The following is a 24,181-nucleotide window of genomic DNA, read 5'->3' on the forward strand; positions in this document are numbered from 1 at the left end:
CTATGACAAAGTGGTCTGTGTGTAGGCAATTCAGTTAAGGATCTTGGGATAGAAAAAGTGCCCTGGATTACCTGGATGGGTCCAGGTTGCCAGGATTTTCTAACAAGGGTGGCAAGAGGTCAGAACAGGAGAGAAATGTGAACATGCTCAACTGCTGGCTCTTCAAACAGAGGGAAGGGATCACCAGCTCAAGGAGGAAGGTGGCCTCTGGAAGCTGACAGGCAAAGCTTCATTATCTCCAGAGCATGCAGAAGGAGAACAACCCTTTCGACCTTTTGATTTCAGCCCAGTGAAGCCCACTGCGAAATTAATAGCTCCAGAACTGAAACAGTAAGTGTGTTGCCTCAAACAATCGAGTCCGCTTAAGACAACCATGCACCCCCAGCTAACATGTCGAGTGTTACTAGACAGCATGGTCACATGTGGGCCTCAGGAAAGGGTCAATGGGGTTAGGACAGGCTCGTTAGAGGGGACTACCATGTAAGACTCCATCTGCTATGAAGTTAAGGGAACACACCACACCACCCTGTCCTCATTTTGACCATAACTGCAAGTGTAAGGGGTTCTCAAAACCACCCTTCCTTCCCATGTGACAATTCCCTAGAATTCAAACAAGTCTCCAAAGCCATCATCCTTGTGGTTCAGTGTGTTACAGGAAAATGAAGCACAGTAAAATCAGCTGAGGGAAGAGCACACCAGAAGCACAGGGTCAGAGCAGACAGAGATGCCTGTCCTCGCTCTGCTGAGTCATGGACAGTCTCTCCTCCTTAGCATTAAGCTATGACAGCACTGGTGTATGCCATGAAGAGTGGCCAGCCTGGCATCATTGGGGATCCATCACACAGGCGCAATTGACTGCTTACAAACACATTTATTTGTTTCCAACTGATACTAGGTCATTGAAAGCACCACCCTACACTGCGTCATTGTTCTTTCTGGTTGGTTACTGCTACCTGGTGTGACCAACCTGTACCCTAAACCGCAGTGTTAGATCACCCTACCTGATCCTTGGTCCCAGCCACAAAGGAACTGCATTCTACCAGGCACAACCCTCTGAGGCTATCACTCAGAAACTAAAGCCATCTTCTCTCTGGCCAAGACTCAGCTCCTGATGACAAACAATGCAGAACTCAAATGGGTGAGCAGAATTTTTCCAACTGGAGTAAAGGAGAAGAGCATACGGGACACAGCAAACAACATGAACAAAAGCAAACTTTTGTGTCAGATTCAAAGAATATGGCAGTTATCAGCTGCAATTTGAATACGGGACCCTGGGCACTGGAAGACAGGAGTGGCTGTGGAAGGCCATGATGCTTTGTGGAGGAGTTGTGGGTTGAGAGGAATGTGTACCAGGGAGATGTGTAATGTAAGCAGTTACACACCCCATTTCATCTTTCATGAATGTACGTGTTGATGTAGAAGAGCTTCTGAAAACTTTGAGAAGGAGAAAGAGAAACTCCGATCTGTGAGTTTCAAAACATTAAAGGCAGGCTGACAAAGGAGCTCCACCCAGGCCACCCCTGGCCGACACAGGAACTCCACCTGGGCCACCCCTGGCCGACACAGGAACTCCACCCAGGTCACCCCTGGCCCACACGGGATCTCCACCCAGGTCACCCCTGGCCGACACAGGAACTCCACCTGGGCCACCCCTGGCCGACACGGGATCTCCACCCAGGTCACCCCTGGCCGACATGGGAGCTCCACCCAGGTCACCCACTCTCAGGGTCTGCACTCAGGAACCAAAGGTGGGGATTTAACTCAGGTCCTATGTGGGATTTGGGTATCCTGGACTTATTCTTTACTAGGGTCACCTAATAAGTATCGAGAAGGGAGGTGGAAATTCTCTTTTTTCTGTGGTAATGCTGACGACAGGGCCATGCCATAATGCTCAGACAACATCAGGCCAAACCCCAGGATGTTGGATGGAAACTCCACGGTGGGGTGCTGGCAAGACTGCTTCTGGCTTCTTCCCATCAGCTCGAAAATGCAGTGTAAATATTAGAAATGCTGAAGATAGAGAAAGCAGGTCTCAAAGTAGATTTCTAGCAAACTGTCCAATCAGCAGTTAGAGTTATAGGAAACTTACCACCAACTTAGTCATCTAATATTTAATCTCCAGAAAAGCTTCTGGCCTACAATACTGTGATGGTCAACAGAGATAATGAGACTCTCATCATTTCCCACCACTTGGCTAAGAAATGCCATGCAGCTTTCCACACAAAGTAATATCATTATCTGTCAATTTATTTTAATAACTAGAGGTTTCTAAACAAAACTAGCTTAAGGGAATTTTTCAGTTGAGATAAATGTATCATGAGCCTCCCAGAGGGAGGCGGGGTTCCAGGATTTCAGTGCCTAGTACCTACAAAAATTGGAATAATCACTTGGATCACTGTAGTTATGATCTCATGCGCATTGCCTACCTCATTTAAATTTATAAAATGGGATTTTAAATTTGTTTGGTGAAGATCAATGCATATTGACAAAGTTATACTGAAGTGTACAAATATGAATTTTCACTCATATGACACAGAGTGTCTATGTCTTCCATGAGGTTTGTAGACCTGCCAACATGGCCCAACCACTCCTCAATTAAAACTTGCATCAAAGAAATAAAAGACCTGATGCCTATTTTCTCAAGAACCTACGCTCTGATTAATGACAACTTATGGGCACAGAGATAGCTCTAGAAGTAAACTGCTAGACTTGGCATAAAAACAGTACAGAAATGTCAGGGAAATCTGATTTTTAGGCCAACAGCTGCTTTTCCTTGGCTATAAGAATGTTCCAGATGTTGCCTGGGGCATACCTACACTTATAAAAGCCCATCCTTTAACCTGAAATTTGTAATGAACCTGTTGCCTTGTATTTTATCTAGCAGCCTCACTCACATGTGTCAGAGATTTCTCAAGGAAGCAAAGGTTAGGCCAGAGGCAGGAAGGCCTAGCAATGAAGCAGCACTGGGTGGGGCTGGCATCAGGTGGTAATGCCAACCTGCTCAGTGTCTCCCAAGTCCTTCTGGTGTAGCTTTTTCTGGGCCAAGCACCAATGTCAAAATACCATCACTAAAATACCAATGCTGTTCAACCACAAATAATGTAAAAAGGAAGAGAGATTTCATAGTTAAGATAAAACAGGATCCTTCATTAAATATTATGTTGAGATGGCTTCAATCTAGGGTTACAATCCATTTATTGACATTATTTGAGTTCCCGCTCACACATGCATTTGTGTGTGTGTGTGTGTGTGTGTGTGTGTATACAAACACAGGTGGGGGGAGAAACTGATGAGACTGTCTACTAAAACATGAACAGTGTTTACTTTGAGGTAGCAGGATTACAGAAACTTTTTAAAAATTAATTATGTTTATTTTTGATGACAGTTGATTAGGGTGATAAGGGTCAAGGGCTACAGGAAGGTAGGTGAGATCACCATTTCCACATTCTCTTTTTTTTTCCTTTCTGCATCTGGGGATGGCAGGGAGGGACAAGCAGGGAAGCCACACCCAGCCTCCCAAACGCCTCTGCACCCTGGGATGGAAGACAGCCACCTGACACCACCCCAGGGCCCTTGATATGGGGCATGCTTTGAGGTTTCTGCTCAAAAGGTTTAAATAGCTCAACAGTTATGAATTATTGCCAATCTCACCACTCCAAGCATGACAAAATCGAAACTTTTTAGTTGTTCATAGTTTTGATATTGTACACACAGGGTTGGTGTTATTTCTGTATTTTAAGGCGGGCACTCTTGGAATTTTTTTTTTTTTCAAGAAATTTTTTTTTCTTTAATATTCATTTATTCATTAATTACATTGCATTACATGACACAATTTCATAGGTACTGGGATTCCCCCCCCTTCACCCCAAACCCTTCCCCCATCATGAATTCCTTCACCTTGATGCATAACCACAGCTCAAGTTCCGTTGAGATTCCCTAATTAAAAGTTTACACCATACAGAGTCCAGCATCCCACTTGTCCAGTTCAAGTTCAACGGCCTCTTAGGGAGGCCCTCTCAGGTTTGTAGGCAGAACAGAAGAGTGTCACCTCGATCAATTAGAAGCTCCAACATATCATCAGCAACAGTCCAGGTATGATGAGGCTGGTGCAGAGTCCACTGATTGACATAGTCCGTCTTAGGGTTTCCCCTTGTCCAGTTTTTCGCTGCAAGCATAAAGCTGAGGTGGTTGATTTATCTACTCCATTTTCCATCTTTTTTTGATTAATGCTTTGATTCCTCCATTTTGTTCAGGGGAATCCCCTAAGAAACTTTGAGGCATTCCCAGTCCAGGCTCCTACATGTACTACTAGTTTTTTTTTTAAAGATTTATTCATTTTATTACAGCCAGATATACACAGAGGAGGAGAGACAGAGAGGAAGATCTTCCATCCGATGATTCACTCCCCAAGTGAGCCGCAACGGGCCGGTGCTGCGCCGATCCGATGCCGGGAACCAGGAACCTCTTCCGGGTCTCCCACGCGGGTGCAGCGTCCCAATGCATTGGGCCATCCTCCACTGCTTTCCCAGGCCACAAGCAGGGAGCTGGATGGGAAGTGGAGCTGCCGGGATTAGAACCGGCACCCATATGGGATCCCGGGGCTTTCAAGGCAAGGACTTTAGCCACTAGGCCACGCCGCCGGGCCCACTCTTGGAATTTTTTAGAGGCCATTGCAACCCCTCCTGGTCTTGCCTTCCCTTTCTCAGCAGAAGTCAGTCCTCTGCTGTACATAATACTGAAAACCTTGCTGGAATTTGCTATCGGAGAGATTTCACTTAGGTCCTTCACCTGGAGGAAGGGATCTGAGCCATTTCCAGAGACACACTTCCATAGAACCCTAAACCAGATCAGTCCTGGTGGCCATGACAGAGACAATCTCGGCTTTTTCATTTTTCTTTGGAAGGTGGGAAGGGAAGGGATATGGTGGCTTTCTTGTCATCTCCTTCCCTCCTTCACGTTTAACTTTGTCTTCTCATTCTGGGAAGTGAGAAGACCGCTGAACTACTTCTATGCTGTACTTTTGTCAAGAAAGACTGTAGATGTTAGACAGGCTGTGGGATTCAAAAGCTTGTCAAGCTTTATTTTTTCAGGAATGTGAATGGCTGGTTTTTTAACCATGAAAACAGTTACGCTTTCCTTGATGCATATAAGATACTGCTATCAGCAACATCCTGAGAAAGAATGAAATCAGGGGAAAAAAAAGACTTCTTTGGTTTGCATTTGGATGCATCTTCCTTGTCTGCATAAGTTGTATAATTTTTTTTTAATTTTAGGAAGTTAAATCAGCCAAAGCTGGGAGGAGGAGGAGAGGGAGACTGTGGGCACGAATCATTCATGAATGGTGGCTTCCTCAGAGCCACTGGAGAAAAGCGCTCGAGGATCTTCAAATGGAAGATTCAGCTTCATTCCCAAACTGCAGGCAGAGTGGGGTCCATCTTCCCAGGGGTTTGAACAGAATGTTCTCCACCTGCCTGCTTCTGATGCTCTACTCACACCAGGTTGCCAATGACGTTATGAAACCATAACTGTCAAATTTTGCTCTAAGAGTTTGGACATTTGTGGGAGCAGGTAAGATCTTTCTTTGGGGATGCCTGCATCTCGCACTGGAGTATTTTGCTTCCAATCCCAGCTCCACTTCTGATTCCGGCTTCCTGTTAACATGCATTCTGGGAGGCAGCAGGGAATGGCTGAAGCATTCAGGTGCCTGCTACATACGGAACAACCGCAACACAGAAGAGTGCAAATGCCAAAAGTTCCTCCCAGCTTCAGCGTTTTATATCGAACATTTCCTCACAGCAACCAGAATTGAAAAGTAGCAAAAACCCACAGCCCGGCAGGAAGAAACGGTGAATGAAAAGCAAAGGGGAGCTCCGCCTGAAGCTCAGGTGAACATCAACGAGGATGTGGCTGGAGGAGAGCAGGGTCTCGTGACGCTTGGACAGAATCTGGATGGGTCCGCCAGAGCAGAGATGGAGCAGCAGCTGATGTAGGTGCTCGTTCCATGACGGAGGGTGTGAGGAGTCAGTGCATGGTTTTCCACCTAGATTTGTGCTTTAAAAAATGACTCTGGCCATGGCTCATGGAATGAACGGAGGCTAGGAGATAGAGGAAAGGGGAAAGCTGGAAGCAAGGAGTAAAACAGGGGCCTGCTTTGACGGTCTGATCTTTGGCCATGGGGACAAAAGGAGAGGAGATTCCAGACACACTGACCAGGCAAAATTGGGAGAACTGGGTAACAAATCAGGCGCACCCATGTGAGGGTTTCGTATTGGTGCAGTGGATAGGGGAGAATTTCATGTTGACTCCTTAGGTGGCCAGCTTAGTTACTTGAGGGATCATGACATCATTCCTCATAAAAAGTTACAAGACCGGGCCCGGCGGCGTGGCCTAGCGGCTAAAGTCCTCGCCTTGAACGCCCCGGGATCCCATATGGGCACCGGTTCTGGTCCCGGCAGCTCCACTTCCCATCCAGCTCCCTGCTTGTGGCCTGGGAAAGCAGTGGAGGATGGCCCAATGCATTGGGACGCTGCACCCGCGTGGGAGACCCGGAAGAGGTTCCTGGTTCCCGGCATCGGATCGGCGCAGCACTGGCCCGTTGCGGCTCACTTGGGGAGTGAATCATCGGATGGAAGATCTTCCTCTCTGTCTCTCCTCCTCTGTGTATATCTGGCTGTAATAAAATGAATAAAATCTTTTAAAAAAAAAGTTACAAGACCTATATAATGAAAAGTATTATCTATTTAGACAATAAGGGGAAGATAAATGTGGGAAATAGGAAAGACACAGGTCTCTGACTTTGCATGTAACTATGTTTCAGGCATGTGGCAATGGGCATTTTCTAGGGCTGGTTACAACTAGACACACATCCCATACACTCTCATTACAATGTGACTGACACACCTATCACCACTGAGTGATGGGTTTCTCCATTCTCTCTCCTAGAACCTGGGAGGTCTCCACTGATCCAATAGTGTGGAACTGATGCAAGATGGTAAAAATCCCATCACTTCTACCTTGCTTTCTTAGAGTTTCTTTTAGAACACAGCTCCTACATGAAGGTATTAAAAATATCCTTGAATAAACAATGTTCTTTTACAAAGCTGATTTTGGCAACAGTTCTGAAATCCATGCATAATCTTCATAATACGGATTTTCTACACATAGATTTCAAAAGTGTTGGCTTCCAAAACATCCCTATCTTTTAATTTCACTTTACATGAACTCTCAGTTCATTCTTATTGTGGGGAAGTTCAAACTGGCTCATGTGAATTTTGGGAGGGACCCTGTGTGAACCTTCCAACACAGAGGTCAGATGAGCTCCCAGACATGGGAATGATGGGTTACCCAGATCATTCCAGGCCTCAGCTGCCCAACTAGGGACTTTAACCTTCTTAGCTGAAGCCCTAAGTACAGTGCATCATAGGCCAGTCATCTCTGTGACCCAAAGAATCTGTGAGCCTCCTCATGATGGTTGCATATTGTCAAGTTTTGGTAGTGGTTGATATATAGCAACAGTACCTGCAATGGGGTGCCTATATGGTTGGCATGTGAACAGTACCTGCAATGGGGTGTCTATATGGTAGGCATGTGAACACATATGGCAAGGGTTGGGTACATGAATCTAGAGCTCACGTGCAGACTGGGCCTGTATATGTTGAACTGACAGTCAACCACGCACAGTCCATCACTGAAGCCATAAACATAGGCAGTATGCCAGGAAATATATTAAGCAAGAAGACACAGAAGGGTGCGTCAGACATTCAGCAGGGTTCTTATATTTAAGGAACACTGAGTATAAAAACCAATGTAGAAAACGTTAAGTAAAACACTGGTCATTTTTCAGACAGGAAACCAGAAATAACTTGGAGTAGTTCAAGCAGAGATTCTGATGCTTATCAAATTACCTGAAAGACTAGGCCTGTGCTACCAGATTTCAGGTTTACTGCCATGGCTGTGAGGCTCAGCCAGAGAGTTGTGGCCACAGGGATCAGCAGAAGCAGTGTCCCACCTCCCAGCACCATGACCCCTCACACTGCCCAAGAAGGCCAGAGTTAGCTGCAAACGCCATTCTCTGTACACAGCCTGCTTCTGTTGCCATCAACCACAGTCGACCACATATCAATAGTGCAGGAACTTCACTATGATGACTGGGTCGACTTCATTCATCAGTCCTTGATCTCATCTTGCTTTTTAACAGACATCTGGATAAAAGGCACACTATGATATCCTTTTTAGGGAATCAGTAGTTTCAACATGATTTGGAAGGGTCAAAGAAAGTGGGCCACACCTAGAAAATGATGCTCAGAGCTCAGTTCAGGGCAGCCCATTCCAAACTGCAAAGCTCAAAGGTGACTCCACACCTCCCAGTGCTCACTTAGCCTTGGCACCTGCTGAATGCCAGCCTACCTCCTCACTCTGGGTCATGTCTACATTGGTATAGTCCCAAAGCCTGAACAGTTCCAGCACAGCATGTTCTACCTCCAATGTAGTATGGCACAGTGGAACCCAAGCATCCTTACTGCTTTCACATCTAGACCATAGCACTTCTGCACTGGCACATCACAAGTGAATTCTAGACCTTCCTGAGTTTCCCTTTCCTCACTTATGTAACATGAAAACATGACTAGCCACTTTCATCTTAATGATTCTGTGAAGGGAGTAAGTGGTGACTGTTGTTCTTTGCTACCAGTCAAGGGCAGGTGTGGGACACTGTTTTGAGAGCTTCGGGGACATTCATTTCACCGAATCCTTGGAAGAAGCCTCAGATAGAGGGTGCAGGATGTCTCACATATAGGTAAGCAAGCTCAGGTCTAAAAAGGTGAAGTGCCTTGCCCCATGCCAGGCAGATAGTAAATGAGCTGCAGAGGCAGCGGATGAGTCCCTGGTGACAGTAGGACCCAGGACAGAGGGTGGCACACAGGGTATGATCAGGGAATATTAGTTTGTCCTAGCTCCGCTTTCCCATCATTTGATAGGCTCTAATTGTGTTCACAGAGAACAATTTGCCAAAGGTTGAAATCCAAGTCTCCGGGACCCCGATTTCATAGCTTTCATCTTTACTCAGAACTCCCTGCTCTGTGAAGCTCAGCCAATTGGCCAGGAACACACACATGCACATGACAACAGCGCTCTCTGCTGGCTTATGAAAGAAGGGCGAGGGGCCGTCAGTCGTGCACTTACTACTGAAGGTTTATTAACTTTCTGTCTCAGCATCCTTTGATCCCATTTCACCTTCACTTCCCTTCCAGTGGGTTGTATGGTGGTTTAAAACATTTACATAGTTACAGGAACAAAGAGGGAAGGAGGGAGGCAAAGAAAATGGAGGAGAGAGGGAGGGAAGCAAAGAAAATGGGGGAAAGAGGAAGGGAGGGAAAGAAAGAATAAACGAGAATTGATCTTTCTTCTGCTGCTTCACTCATCAAATGGGCCAGTCTGAAGCCAGGAGCCTCATTTGGGTCTCCCACATGGGTACAGGAGCTCAAGAAAGTGCCATCCTCCATTGCTCTCCCAGGCACATTAGCAGGGGAGCTGGATTTGAAGTGTAGCAGCCAGGACTCTAACAGCCATATGGGATGCTGGCACTGCAGGTGGCAACTTTGCCTGCCACACCACAATACTGGTCCTTCTTTGTATTTTAAGTGTTTATTTGTTTTAATTAGAAAGGCATCTTAGTCTTTGAAAATATCACTGTTACCAAAAAAGGTTGGAATAGTCTCTGGGGTGGTGGTGCAGGGTCTGATTCTCTCTACCAACCTCTTATCCTATGAGGGTGACCACACAGATGCTGCAACACTGAGGTGCTGCTGAATCAGAGTAGAAGAAGCATAAGCCTACAGGGACACCTTTATGGCCCAAATCCCTACTGCCTCTGTGCTTCCAAGTCTTGTGAGAGACTCAGCCAGTATGAGCAGAGAAGGCTACACCTGCTCCAGTCCCTAAGTCTTATTCAAGTTAGCTAGCACAGTGCGTGACACGCAGCCACTGGGATGGAGCTAGAATCTTACTTCATATACCAGAATAGAATGGAGACTGGATGGGCAGCAGACAAATCTAAAGAGATTTGCTTGCAATGTACCCATGGAAGGAGACGGTCTGGAAGTGTGCATCTCAGCTCCTTTGTGTCCAATCCAACTTCCTGCTTTAATGCACCTTCAGAGGGAGCAGCTGATGGTTTTCTCAAATCCGTAGACCCCTGGCACCAGGTGAGAGACCAGGGTCAAGTTTCTGGCTTCCAGCTTTGCACTGGTCCAGTCCTAGTCAGGCAGAGCAACTACAGTAATGGAGACTATCATACCATGATGTGAAGATACAATGCAGTACGCATCTCTACTTCTAAATCAAAGCAGAACTTCCAATGAAACTGTTCAATATATCTTGACAATAGCATGCTGGACTCTCTGCCATTGTCCATACCTTCAATGTCAGGATGCAATTTAATAGCAGAATGATGGACATGTGGCTGTTTGTGAAGGACTATTCAGTTGTAATAATATAGGGGAAAATGGGGGGGAAGCAGAGGAAGGGAAGTTCCTGAGCCTATGGAACTAGATCATAAAATAAGTAAATAAATAAATAAATATTTTTAAAAAGAAAGTTTGCAAGAAAAACATTGTTTAAAAAGTCATGGATTTGCACTTATTTTTTGGTCCCTAAGTAGATATCTTTAAATCCATTTTTCTATGAACTTTTGAAGTGTGTTCATGCACACTGTAATGTACAGTGACTGCAGGAACTAATAATTGGAGCAAATATTGGTCTAAATAGCAAATACATTGGCGGCAAACTATCAGCTCTCATAGTGGCAACACACATTATGGGCACTGCATGGCACCCAGAACCTGGAAAACAGTTAACAAGGAATTGTGAGTAAATGAAACCTGCTCGCCACCAGGGCCAATACAAGGGCTGCAATCCCCTTAGTCCCCTCTGTGGAATGTGGACTGGCAAGTGCGTGGATCTGCCAGGATTTGCTTGCCAAGCATTCCATGCCCAGTTCCCAGCGGCCAGCCTCACCTGGTCCATGTCAGCCTGCTGCCGCTGGAAGTAAGCTTATTATTTTCAATTTCCTCCCCCGCAATCCTCCTTCAATCACCAAGAGGGCTGACTTTCCTGCCCTTTGTTTCCAAATGAGAGAAAGAAAATCCACCAAAATCGTTCTTTGATAGCTCACTTCCTGCAAAAGAGAGGACTCCAGGGAGGCAAGGAACTCAATTACCACCCTGACAGAAGCTGCCAATAGCTGCCCTGTGGTGGCATTTGCACCAGTAGGCACTGGGCAGAATCCTAGTAATGGATGTGACTTGACACGAGGCAGGCAATGTTTATGCCATCATGTCACTTAGGCCAGCTAGCTGAGAGCATTGTTAAGACTATCCTTTGCACCCACAGCTACCTCCTTGCTAGGCAATCCAGGATGATTAAGTTCTTTGAGCTCGTTAACCCTGGAATGAGGGTGACCCTAACGGGATCTTTTCTAGAAGCTCCTAGGAGGGTTCTACAACATTCTATGTACAAACTGCTGGCCACTGGCACAGAGAAGCACAACAAAAATTCATTGAGTAACTACTGCATGCCAGGCATGGATTCACCTGCCAGGGATTCATCTGGGAATGAAGCAAATCCATGGCTGTCAGAAGGTTAGGGTCCAGTTGGGAAGACTGTGGACAAGCTTGTAAGGGAGAATGTAGCTGGAGCTCTATGTTATGACAAAACAGTGTGGAGGAAGGAGGCGGGCACAAGAGCACAAGCTTCTCTGAAGATGGCATTCCAGAAGAGACCTACAGCTACCTGCAGGGCGAGCGTTCCCAATGCAGGTCTGGGGTAGGGGCAGCAGCAGCAGGGAAAGGCAGCAAGGCTGGCTGGCGCACTAAGACACGGAAACCAGCAAGGTGGGGGGCAGGCAATGAGGAGGACAGGCAATGCCTAACAGAGAAGCGCAGCCCAGAGAAACACTCGAGGCTACAACCACTTTCTCCTTCCTTGGCTAGTTCTCATTCTCTGTGATCTGTACCCTGCAGCCATAGGCAGAAAGCTGCACCTAGTATCAGCCTTTACAACTGCACTGTGTTAGGCTCATCCTTGGAACTGTCTTTGATTCTTTTAGGGCTTAAGGATCTTGAGCATATGGCAACCAGTGTAGAAAATGCATTGCCTTTTCAACTCCATCCAACACTTCTACATTCTGCCGGTTCTTCCAGTAAATGCAACTCGACTCCATTTACTGCCCATAAAGGTTTTTCATGTATTCATGGAATCCCTTTACTCCAAATTGCCTTCATGAAAAGGGATCCAGACTACTTGCTTATCTGGTCAATGTGAATATTGCATTAACATTTTCCACAGACAAAAATTCATTACTAATGACCTATATTCTTCAAGACTTCGAGATAAAATATTCCCAAGCTTAAGAAGTACCACAAAACAAAAGATCTACCAGAGAAAGTAAGCCCATCAACCAAGCACGTGTTTGATGATGTGTAACAGACTAGCATACATATAAGAACCAGCTTCTAGTACTGGAGGCAGAATCTTGTCCAGGAGGACATTCAGCTGCACCTGGATTCCTGACCCACGAAACACCAGGGATAACATTAATGGTTTTACATCTTTCAGTTGTGGTCTTCCAGTTATGGAGAAAGGATGTACAGTTCAAAGATGAAAATGTTTCCTTCTCTCTTTGGTGTCTTGGTGCAGAGAAATACTTTAGGTCTCTGACACTTACTAAAAGCAGCAGGCTTCCATGACAAGATTATACAAGAAATACAGCTCAAACATACAAGTCTCTCACTACACAAATGGAACAGCAAGTAAATAGTTCATGCATTTTAACAGAAACACTCAAATGAATGCTGTAGAGTTCTTCCCACTCTCATTCAATACTCTGAAACACATGAATGGCATGATTCAAGAATGCATCCCATTTGTACCTGTCAGCACCTACACCATGTGCCAGCCATGAACCAGGTGGGGCTGGCACCTGGGAGCTTCTTGTGGGCAGCTCCCAGGGTAGCTATCAGCATTTATACAGTATTGGTTCTCCAGTTCCACAGCCTTGACCAGAATGCCTGATACCCGATGGCAAGTTACTTCAATTTGCATAAAACTCGATCTGTTCTGGCAACAGCCTTCACTCCCACAAATCCAGATGATCAGGATAAGAAATCATCAGTTGCATCTGAATCAGGGATAGGGAATGAGCCCAATGCTAACCTGTCTTACAATCAGAATTCTAGGTAGATCAGAATCGAATGGTTTAGACATTTTCCTGGACATCCCTTGAACATGACATCAAATGCTACCAGAGTGGTGGAATACATATGACCTGCAAAAATCACTCCGTTTTCCCCTGCCACGGCAACTGCAAAGGGAACTTGGAACTCAACAACTCTATAGCAGTTGAATTTTTAAGTGCATGGCCCACAAATGATGTTATAACTGGCTAAATGGTCCTTGGCAGAAAAAAAAAGAAAAAGGTTCTGATTCCTAGTCTAGATGATGGGTCTGATTCAAAGCTAGAATGGAGAGACTTCTCTTATTTACCTTAAAAATTCCTCCAGGTGCAAAGGAGTTGTAAATGTTGTTTAAGATGCCAGAGCCAAGTAATGACACAGGGCCACAGAGTATGGTTTATATAAACAGCTGGAGGTACAAAAAGAAATATTCTCTGAAACACGGAGATGGCAGGAAGCAAACAGCTCCATTTATAGAGGAGAGACAGCCTCCCATAAAAGAGATAAACAAACAAGAATTAAGAAGCATGAATATAAACAAAGGGACATATCACCAAAGGAGAACTAGATTTTTCCCCAACTTAGAGAGCTAAATGTGAATGCAATATTGCTTGATCATCTGAATATGCAGGAAGTAAATGAGATGAGAATTAAAAGCAGATATACCATTGGGGCTGCTTTTAAAAATTATTTTGAGTGCTAACATGTGTCTGGAAAACCAACACTCATGATAAAGCCTTGTTGGTCTCTGATTTGAGCCCCTGTTTGTGGGAGATGGGCACAAACTGGGTACACTCCCTGGAGGTGGGAGGTGGGCACACACTGGGTACACTCCCTAGAGGTGGGAGGTAGGCACACACTGGGTGCTATCCCCAGAGGTGAGAGGTGGGCACACACTGGGTGCACTCCCTGGAGGTGGGAGGTAGGCACACACTGGGTATACTCCCTGGCTGAAGGAAATGGGCACACACTGGGTACACTCCCTGGAGGTGGGAGGTGGGCACACACTGGGTGCACTCCCTGGAGGTGGGAGGTAGGCACACACTGGGTATACTCCCTGGCTGAAGGAAATGGGCACACACTGGTTACACTCCCTGGAGGTGGGAGGTGGGCACACACTAGGTGCACTCCCTGTAGGTGAGAGGTGGGCACACTCAGGGTGCTATCCCCGGAGGTGGGAGGTGGGCACACACTGGGTGCACTCCCTGGAGGTAGGAGGTAGGCACACACTCGGTGCAGTCCCTGGAGGTGGGCACACGCTGGGTACAGCTCCTGGCTGAGGGAGATGTACATGCGCCCCTTTTCACGACCCAGCACTGAGCATTTGCTCTCTAGAACACCCTCATTTCCCTAGAGCATGAGGCATTACCATCTTTGTCCTCTTTGTAAACTACCAACACCCTGAGAGCAGTCAGACTTTTTAAAACCCCTAACTATACCAATTCCCAGCACAAGAGAGGTGATCCAAAATTGCTAAATTGAGTGGCTTTTGGACATACCTGTTAAGCCCCGTTTGTGACACCAGCATCCCATATTTAGCACTGGTTCAAATCCTGGCTGCATCACTTCTGATTCAGCTCCTGGCCGATGCTCCCTGGAAGGAAGCAGAGGATGGCTCAGGCGCTTGGGTCCCTGCCAGCCATGGGAGAGACCTGGATAGAGCTCCAGCCTCAGTTTTGCCCAGTTCTGACTGTTGGGGTCATTTAGGAAACGAACCAGTGGGTGGAAGATCTCTGCCACTGTCTCTCCCCCTCTGGCATTCCACCTTTCAAATAAATCGATCTTGTAAAAATAACTACTTGAACAAGAAGATGCTAAAGTGAGGGTACAGAAGTGAGTGCAGTCTCCACATTTCCATCATCCATTGCTAGATGGAGCTGCTGGACCTTCACTTCCCAAGCCCAGGGAGCAGCTGGCCGCACTGTGGCCTACAACGGTGCCCTCCCTGCCTGGGAACCGCTGCCTTTTAAGTTCTGGGACTAACACATGCCCCTTGAGCTTCTTGCATGGTCTGCTTCACTTAGAGACTATTTCAAAGCATGCAAAGGATCAGAATGATGACATGAACACGTGAATCAAAAAAACAGCCTGGAAATCACTAGAAAACCTGGGAAGCTTCCACAGCCCGCCAGGCCCCAAGTTCCCCATGCCAGGCTGAGCACAGGAGCAAAACAGCGACAGTGACAGCAGGGGCAGCTCGGCCATCTGAAGATCTCCTGCCCCCCTGTACTGGTCACCTGGCTTGGCACTCAGAGCGCTGCGCAGCGGGTGGGTACTCTGTTCTTGGTGCCCACGGGACCCGGAGCCACGTGTTCTGCCACACTCCAGGGACACAGCCGGGTAGAGGGAGGCTGACCTCACCACCTGCTCTCTGGCATGGACACTTGGGGGCAGCAGCAGGTGAGAGGATGCTGGAGGCAGGCAGCCGGTAGCAGGGCCCTCTGCAGGAGCCCTCTGTGCCTGGGCCTTGCCAAGGGCAGCGTCCCCACAGGCCTGGGGGCTGGCACCGAGAGACGCTCCCACGCCATGGGCCACGGCTTTCCTGACGGGACGCAGGCCTTAGAAACCACTTTCCCCGTTAGGAATTCACGGCTCATGCCTTCCAAGTGGGTCTACACTTTGCAAAACCCAAACAAAACAGAAACAGCTCTCCGACCTCAGCGGAACAATTTCGAAGTTTCTACCTCAGGAACATTTTGCAAGGGTCTGAGCTTGTCGTCACCACAGCCAAATCAGCTGAGGTCACTCATCCCGTGTAAAGAAAAATGCGTAAATACCTCAGTTTCCGAGGTCCAAGTCCAAGAATGGGTGACCCCACCGCTTCTGTCTCCTTGAAGGTGAGGGTGGAGGAAGGGGTGGCAACGAAAGGGAGAGGGGAGGGTGGGTATTTGGCGCATGCGCAATCCCACAAAAGGGCGGAGCTGGTACTCACAGAGCATGCGCAGAGGGAGGATCCCGCCACAGGTGAGGCCTGTGTCAGCCGAGTATGCGCAGAAGGGAGATCCTGCATAAAGAGCAGCTGCAGGTGAACTGGTTCAAACTCAAGTGGTTAAACTGATAACCTGACAGCCGTCATCTGAGGGCCTGACCGCAGGCCCACCTCTCCTCGCCACGAAGGATATCTTCCCATTCCCCTAAACCATTACTAGAAGACTGGGAACTGCATTGAGTTGACTCTGGGTCAAATCTAGATGCCTTCACTTTGCAGCAGTTTGGCACGGCCCATCAGGTGGGGACATGGGAGCAAAAGCGGCTCCTTCCCATTCCCCGACCCCACCGGCCGTTCTGGGAGGATGGCAGGAGACCAAGCCCTGGGGAGTGCTTGTGTACTCAGCTTTCAGTGTCCCAGCCAGTTGACCAACTCCAACCCAAATCCAGCTTTTCTCCCTTGAAGCAGAGTACAGGAGATGCTCACTGACGGGGATTTCTAAAGCCAGGGGCCAGCGGAAAGAAATCCAGTCGCTTTGTAAAAAGTGGTTTGCAGAACTGACTGCATATGACAGTTGCCTGGGGAACTTTACAAACCACAGAAGCCCTGGCTGCACCCTCTAGCTGTTGGCACATTTGGTTCAGGCATGACCTGGTATGGGGCTCTCTCTCAGGGGCAACCAAGGTGGGAACCACGACCCTGCCATGTTTTCTCTGACCTGTATGAGGCACACACACGCACACACGCACACACAGAACTCAGTCTTCATGTTAAATCTGCCAAGGTATGCAAACTAAAAAAGCCCTTTGTGAGCACAGTCTGTGTGGGATTCCAAGGAGCAGGAGGACGGTGGGAAAGGATAGGATATTTGCTGTCCTACCATCGCTGTACAACACCAGGCACTTGCTGCTATTTGCTCTGAAATCCTCTTTACATGAAAGCCCACCGTCCTCCAAAACCTGGATCATTCTACACACCTGTTCCTGCATGTCGTCACAAGGAAGACAAGTCAAGTCTTCACAAGGAAAGAGTGTGTGAGGTGCTGTGGAGGACGTCTTAGCCGGGACGGGGTGGAGCTGCCTGGAGGACCTCCTCTGTCTGTGGCATCACCGGCACATCCATCCAAGACCCAGGGTTCTCTTGGGAATAACTTGCGGGTCAGGTGGTGGCTAGCCAGATGGGGATAAGCTCCCAGGGCAGAGTGGCTTCCTTTCCAGCCTCAGAGAAGCCAACACGTGGAACAGAGCCACCCTGAGTGCCACAGGGCAGTACTTTGGGGGACAACCCCAGGGTGTCACTTCACTTGTTCCCTGGTTGAGTGTCAGCCATGCTGCTTACCACATGAGCTGGAACGTGACCTGTCAGGGTGCCAGTGCTTCCCTGCCGCATGATTCCTCCAGCAGAGCTGTGAAAAGCTACCAAGTCTCTCAGTGCATTTCAGTGTCATCAAATGAGGACCAAGGGATCTTCCAGAAATTCTGGAAAACATGCACTGTGAGAACCCTCAAATCAACCTACACCAAGGAGCTGAGCCCTGAAGTTTGGTGCCTCTCTAAAGCTCTGACTCCATCATCCCTGGGGCAGGCCTGTTGGACAGAGGCCTGCTGGCAGTCTCGGGGAGCTTGGGGACTGGGAGGCAAGACGAAGCTGCAGGGAGAGACCCAGGCTGCTTCGTGACGACGCACCTGCAGGCTCCGGCTGCTGTTCCTGTCTGCTAGCAAGGGACAGTCTCTTGCTGCTCTGCAGGCTCACACAGGACAGCTAGGGATTTCACTCACTGGACAAGCACACACATTCATTCATCAGAAACGGCAACCAGTGACATGGCTGGAGCTTCACCTGCTCTCAAGAAAGTGACTGGTATCTTCACAGAAGAAATTCAACAGTGTAAGCCAACGTAAGACAGAGGAGCCAGTTGCCAGCCCCCGGAAGCCACGTGTTTACCCATGAAACCCAACAGTTCATATCCCCCCAACAGCTCTCATCCACAGGAGAGGGGAGCCCAGAGGGAGAGGAATCACAGTGCCATGTAATGAAGGAACACAAGCTGTGCTGCAACCTCTACGGATGAGCACATCTGACTAAAGTTTTCCCAGAAAAAAAAAAAAAGGATTTTTTTTTTACACAGCTTCAAAGTTCTAAAAATTAATTAACATTTTCCATTCAGCATCCCATGAATTTCACATCTGCCACAGATTTTCTTACTAATTAAGAGCTGTTGGTAGAGGAATTGTTAGATGTTTGTACAGTACAAATTAGGGTGTAATTAGAAGGCAGGGTGCACGCTAATGAGCAGTGGGGCTGCAAAACCAGTGTGCCTTACAGCATAAAGCTCACTCAACATAAAGTCTCGCTCAGACTCCTGTGCGGGGTAGCTAGCCCTTGGGTAGCTGGGTACTGATGCGAGTTGTTTGGAGAAAAGAAGCACCTTTCGAAGGCTTGTGGTCTCAAAACTCCAACATATGTTCTCAGGGATCATCTAGAGAAGCCTCTTTCCCTGAAGTCCCTTTTTGGAACACTGCTAGATTTGCAACTTAAAGGATCTGTTCTATGCATGACAGTCCCAGGCCCACAGAGACGAGCAGTTGCGGCCATCTTGGAGAGCAAAGCTGGGCCCTATTATAAGGTCCGACTATAGTTCCCTAGTCGTTTGTCTTTGTGGCCCTATTCAGGCTGATTCAGTTTCTAACAAACAAGAAAACAAACTACCCAGCGAACACACATTAACTAGTCAGAGAAGGCAACAGGTGAACTGCAAGGCATGGTGCCTACCTACAGAGGGTAGTACCTGAAGAAACGAAGCATGCACGAGGTCTCAGCGAAGGGTTCCGAAGACAGTGGGGACCTTGATGAGGACTCGGAACTCTCGAAGACAAGAAGGCACTTGCTCAGGAAAGATGCATGTGTAGAAGGAAATCATCATAGCACACCTGTTAGAGGTCATGAGCTGTGGGGTCCAGACAATACTCCTGTGTTGCTAATGCAACAATCAGCATGACTCCTTGTTGCAGAAGCCAAGTGCATCAGCAGCCAGGCAGATCATGCCCTGGCCTCTGCAGCCTGAATTCACACATTCTGTTTCTGAAGGCTAATAAGAAGCCATGCCTCTGGCCTTAAGGCTTTGCAAATTCATGACTAGGTTCAGCAGACCCATGTCGGGTCAGGAAGCTGCCGCCACCTTAGTTTGCTTCCCCATGGCGAGAGGGGTTGCACCATTATTGCACACAGCTGGCTATTCCTCAGGCCGGCCGTTGTCCATCAAAGCACACAAAGGTCAGGGCAGTAGCATCAACCACTGTGTTGATTCAGGCCAGTCGGAGGACAAGCCACCATTTGGCTCGGCCCAAGGGGGAGCCTGTATCTGCCCTTACCAGATATTTCCTGGGTTTTTAGGAGACACTGAAACACTGGATCTTTTACAGGGGAAATTTCCCATTTTGTAAATAACAATAAATTCAAATCTCTTGAAACCTGCAAGTCAAAATAGTGCACAAAAATTTTACGCCATATTCAATTGACAAGCAGTCTAGACTGAAACTTGCCTTAGGCGGCTGATCCCAGTCTCCAACAAAACGAAGAGAAATTGCCAGGAGAATTCAGCCATGCGAGATTTGGTATGGGTTGTGTCACAGGAGACAGAGCAAAAGGACCAGGGCACTTCCACAGCTTCGTGCTGCCCTCTGGATCATTCATTTTTTGCCATTCAAACACTGGAGATATTTGCACAGGATGAAATTTTAAAAATTAGAAACATCTTTCATGAACAGGATCCTGTATGAAGTCTGTCCCTAGCTAGTGGCCTCTGGGTCTTCATGCATGTTGTTTGATCATGTAAGATGTTGGGAGAGTGGTACATAAATCCCTCAGGCAAAACAAAAAAAATTTTTTTAACTTTGAAATCTAACGGGAGCATACTCTTTAAAATAGCGTGTACTCTCTGCTGACAGCGGTAGCTAAATGCTGCCTCAAGGAGCTGGAAGCGCCCCTGACTAAGTTTGTGCATTACGTAGGGTTGTTTTGTCCTTCCTAGGCGTTATTACGTATTTTTTTTTTTTGTATGACAATGCTGTGAGGATTCTACTAAAGCATAACGTTTTTTTGGTACAATATTTTTAAAGGAAGAATATTGCTTTAAAAAATTGTAATGACCAGGGGCCAGTGCTGTGGTGCAACCAGTGAACCCACTGTGTATGACACCTGTAGCCCATAATGCAGCACCTGGGAGTGTAGATGGAGGAGGAAGGCACACATACCTGGACCCCCTGTCACTCACGTGGAAAACAGCACAGAGTTCCAGGCTTCTGGCTTCAGTCTGGCTTGGTTCAGCTGAGTGAACCAGCACATGGAATCTCTCTCTCACTCTTCCTTTGCCTTTAAAAAAAGCATTTGTAACCTGCCACAATTATGTTATACATATAAAAAAGATATTTCCCACAGTATTTTTAATATTCTGAAAAATGAAGTTAACTTAGATTTTTATACATTATGAGTTTTATATATTAACAGTCACGTTGTTTAGTGTAAAATTTAGTGAGTGTTGGCAAATATATCCAGTTGTGTAATCTCTGGTGGACTGTTTTGAAACTGAAAGTGAAAAATCAAATTCAGGTTTGTCAATTGCTTCAATTTTTTTTTTGTAGTTGCTCAGCCATTTCTGCTCTGGTTGATGTACCAGGCATTGGCAACACAAGGTCCTTCCACAAGTTTGCAGGAAATGAAACTAAATTGAAACTTTATTTGATATCGCCCCCCCCCCACAAGGGTTCTTCCAAAAACCTCACAGAAAATGAGTATAATGCATGCATTTAAAAAAAAATTTACACCAAATTTAAGCATTTTCTGAATTTCGCTTTTCCAGGAAATTTGTGAAATCCTCCTACTCTATGGAGCAACCCTCTGCCTTCAAGTTTTCTCTTTCATACAGAGGCCGCGACCCCCGAGAGGCAGAAGGCAGTTGGGTGTTCATTTCACTGAAGTAGTCGCACTTCCCCAACGGGAATGGGCCTCCTGCCACATGCTGAGGTAACGCTGTGGTCAAGAGCACTCCAGGCTGGCACACAGTCCTGCCAGGGAGATAAACAGGAGCGCAGGTAAACAAAGCATCCAGTGCCCAGAGGAGTGGCCTCTGCTGTGGAGGCAAGTGTACATGTGGGAGCCACGGATGGGTCTTATTCAGGCTGCAAGCAGAGAAGGCCCTGAGGCTTGCCTTGACTTTGCTGCGTGATTTCTTCCATCCAAGCCCAGTTCAAGGAGGACTGTGGAACACCTCCCCAGAGGGAAAGTCAGGGTGCATAGGCAATTGATTGATGACCGCTTAATACTGGGGAGGACGCGTGAGCAAGCTTTTCCACACAGCTCCATTCCAAGACAGCTTCCACGCCTCAAGCTGCACGCCAGTCCAGAAAAATGGCTGGCTTGCCGACAGGAAGTCTGCATTGCCCAGATCCTTGTGGCGGCAGCGCCAGGAAAGCCATTTATTAGTAGGGGGAGGACAGGGAACATGCATGGGTGTCTGGTACCAGCCGCCTCGCCTGGCCCACTGGCCCAGCTCCAGGTGCTGACAACACGGCTGGGCTGTGATGGAACAGACTCGGTTGGGCCCTTCCCAGCCAGCCAGCCAGCCAGCTGTGGGGTGCTGAGATAAGGGCAGCATGGGCTGCCCCATTACCGATCAATCTCCAGGCAGGCAGACAGTGGCCAGAGGCAGCCAGAGAGGAGAGCTTCGTGGTTGGGAAGGCCGGCTTTTCTCCAGTTCCACTAGCCTGTCCTCCCTTTCCCAGGTTAGGTTGAGCAGTGCCCTTGGGCTAACAAAGGGGATAGTTTAAATGATTGGAGGATTTTGCTTTCCATTTACTTCCCACTCCCTCTCCACCCCTTTCATGTGTGATAGGCAGGTAGTTAGTTTAGCTAAGTTGAGCGTGATGTCACAGCCTGCATAGGTAACTGGCTCCTCCTATCAACTAAAATGTGCCTTCTTTCTCAGGATGCATCTGCTTTTATCCAGGACCTGAGAGCGGGATGCCATGAGAATAAGGCTATTGAGTGGAACTTGTAGAGGGGCCATATAATTCCCAGGTGACTTCATCTCTCTATAGGTACCACCCTCAACTCATAAATGGGGCAAACATGAGGAGGGAAGCTTGCTTGCTCGCTCACTCTGAAGCTTGCGCTCTGTCTCCTCCGACCACAGATGGAGCAGTTCTGTCTTCCTTCGCTCGCTCCTCCCGCTTCTGGCTTCCTATTCTCTGGTTACAGCTGTCTCTCTATGGGAGGGGCCAATCCTACTCCAGTGTGTCTGGGAGCCTTCTCACCTTGCTGTCACCTTGCACACCTTCTACGTGTATTGCACTTAAAATGCTTGTCTGTGCGAGGCAAGAGCCTGTAGTGAAATTAACACACCCATGCATGCCTCACCTCCATGGCCAGTCAGTGGAAATCTCGACTTCACCCAGCAAGTGACCCTGGGTCTTCTTTGACTGTGACCACAGCGTCACAGCCTCAATGGTCTCCCTGTGTATCTGAAGGTTGGATGCTTAGATTCAGCGGGACCTGCTGTCTCAGCTGGTGTCATCCAGTGTTAGGGGAATCTGTCCTCTGTATCCCCTACCTCTACTTCCCAGGTGCCAGGAGACCCCCTCCCATTGCAGCCACCGACAGCATGGCCAGCCTTTAGCAGGTGTCCTTGAGCGAGAAACTCTGGATTCTACCATTTGTTCCATTGCTTAGACTCGCTAAACACTTAAACCCTAGTTTCTGATTCACAAAATAGCTTCCATGGTTATTAAACAAACTAGAAACAATGTCAAGTTGGCTCACTCCCTGGCATGTGGTATGCCTTCCAAGGGCACCTATTATTACCAGTTTAGTACTTGGGATTTTCCTAGGTTGTGCTTTTTTTTTCTTTGTAATTTTAGATCTTGGGCAGCCGTACAGCTCAAGAAAGATTGTGGAGCTGACGGAAATTTCACTTGGCTCTGGAGCCCACTCCACAAGGAAGGCTGGCCTGGATTGCATCATCTAAGAGTACAGTTTGGGGTCTTGTCTGGGAAGGCTGCTGTCTTCCACATTCCTGCCGGATGGGATCAGCTGCCCCGTGAGCAACTGTGGAGCCGTAGGCCACGTACTGTGGCTCTGGGGTTTGCATGCTTCCTTTGCTGTCCATGAAGAGCAGGTCACTGATGGTTTCTGAAGCTATGACCTTAATTCCCCAGCGTAGGCGATTCAGGACACACGGAACACAGATCCAAGTCCATGAGTAGTGGAGCTTTGCAAAGAGGGAACCATTTCTGGGAGTAAGCTGTAATTTGGGGGAAAAAAATAACTGGACTGTTGATCAGGGTTTAAAGAAATGTCTTCTTCTTACCAACACCATCCCATGCAGGGACTCTGCCTTCTCATTCCAAAAATAGGCATGATTTTGTAGGATGGCACAGAAGGCGTTCTAGAATTTGCTTTTTGCTTTGGGCTGGTTGTTAAGAGGAAGCAGCCTAGAGAAAGAACTTCCGCTGTTTTTCAAAAGCAAGAGGTAATACACATCATTTCCCTTTCTCTTTTTTCTATTAAATCCCTCTATTTGTTCTAGAACCTGCTGTGCATGAACACAGTAATAGCAAGAATGGCAAAATTATTTTTTCTGAAGTGAGCCACATGCTAAAGGTAGGTATATATTCTAGTGGCCAGAGTTTTATTTACCTAGGATCTAGCAAGGAGAAAGATAATCTCCACGTCTAATAAACAGAATCCAGTGGGAAGAGAGCAGAGAACAGAGCTGTGGAGCTTAAACTACAAAACTTGGAAGTCGGTATGTTGGTGAAGCAGGTTAAGCTACTGTTCACAACTCTAGAATCTGATACCCAAGTGTTGGCTGAGTCCTGGTACTCTATTTCTAATGCAGCTCCATGCTAATGCTCCTGGGAGGCAGTAGAAGAGTGCTCAAGAGGAGATGTCATCCATGTGGGGTCCAGGATGGAGTGGCTGGGTCCTGGCAGTAAGCTCTCTTTCCCTCCCTTTGTCTCCTCCAAAC

At 47.4% G+C, this 24,181-nt stretch overlaps 2 long non-coding RNA genes across 5 annotated transcripts in view; one reads left to right on the forward strand and one right to left on the reverse strand.

Annotated features, from left to right (window-relative positions):
• The window catches only part of LOC131482664 (uncharacterized), a 130,721-nt gene extending 114,599 nt beyond the window's left edge, over window positions 1–16,122 (reverse strand). The window contains exon 1 of one of the 2 annotated variants that reach the window (XR_009247211.1): window positions 16,007–16,122. This is a non-coding gene — a long non-coding RNA (uncharacterized LOC131482664). The remainder of the gene's footprint in view (window positions 1–16,006) is intronic. The other variant, XR_009247210.1, reaches the window with a different exon arrangement.
• Window positions 16,123–16,179: 57 nt separating this feature from the next.
• On the forward strand, window positions 16,180–23,508 carry LOC131482663 (uncharacterized). 3 transcript variants are annotated; one of them, XR_009247209.1, is made up of 4 exons: window positions 16,180–16,254; window positions 21,017–21,248; window positions 22,142–22,253; window positions 23,073–23,508. It is a non-coding gene; the product is annotated as an uncharacterized LOC131482663 (long non-coding RNA). The 3 variants fall into 3 exon arrangements; XR_009247207.1 differs by lacking the exon at window positions 16,180–16,254 and adding an exon at window positions 17,898–18,045; XR_009247208.1 differs by lacking the exon at window positions 16,180–16,254 and adding an exon at window positions 17,898–18,045 and having other exon boundaries at window positions 22,142–22,233.
• Window positions 23,509–24,181: the final 673 nt, after the last annotated feature.

This window comes from Ochotona princeps, chromosome 19, assembly GCF_030435755.1.
Source record: "Ochotona princeps isolate mOchPri1 chromosome 19, mOchPri1.hap1, whole genome shotgun sequence".
NCBI lineage: Eukaryota > Metazoa > Chordata > Mammalia > Lagomorpha > Ochotonidae > Ochotona > Ochotona princeps.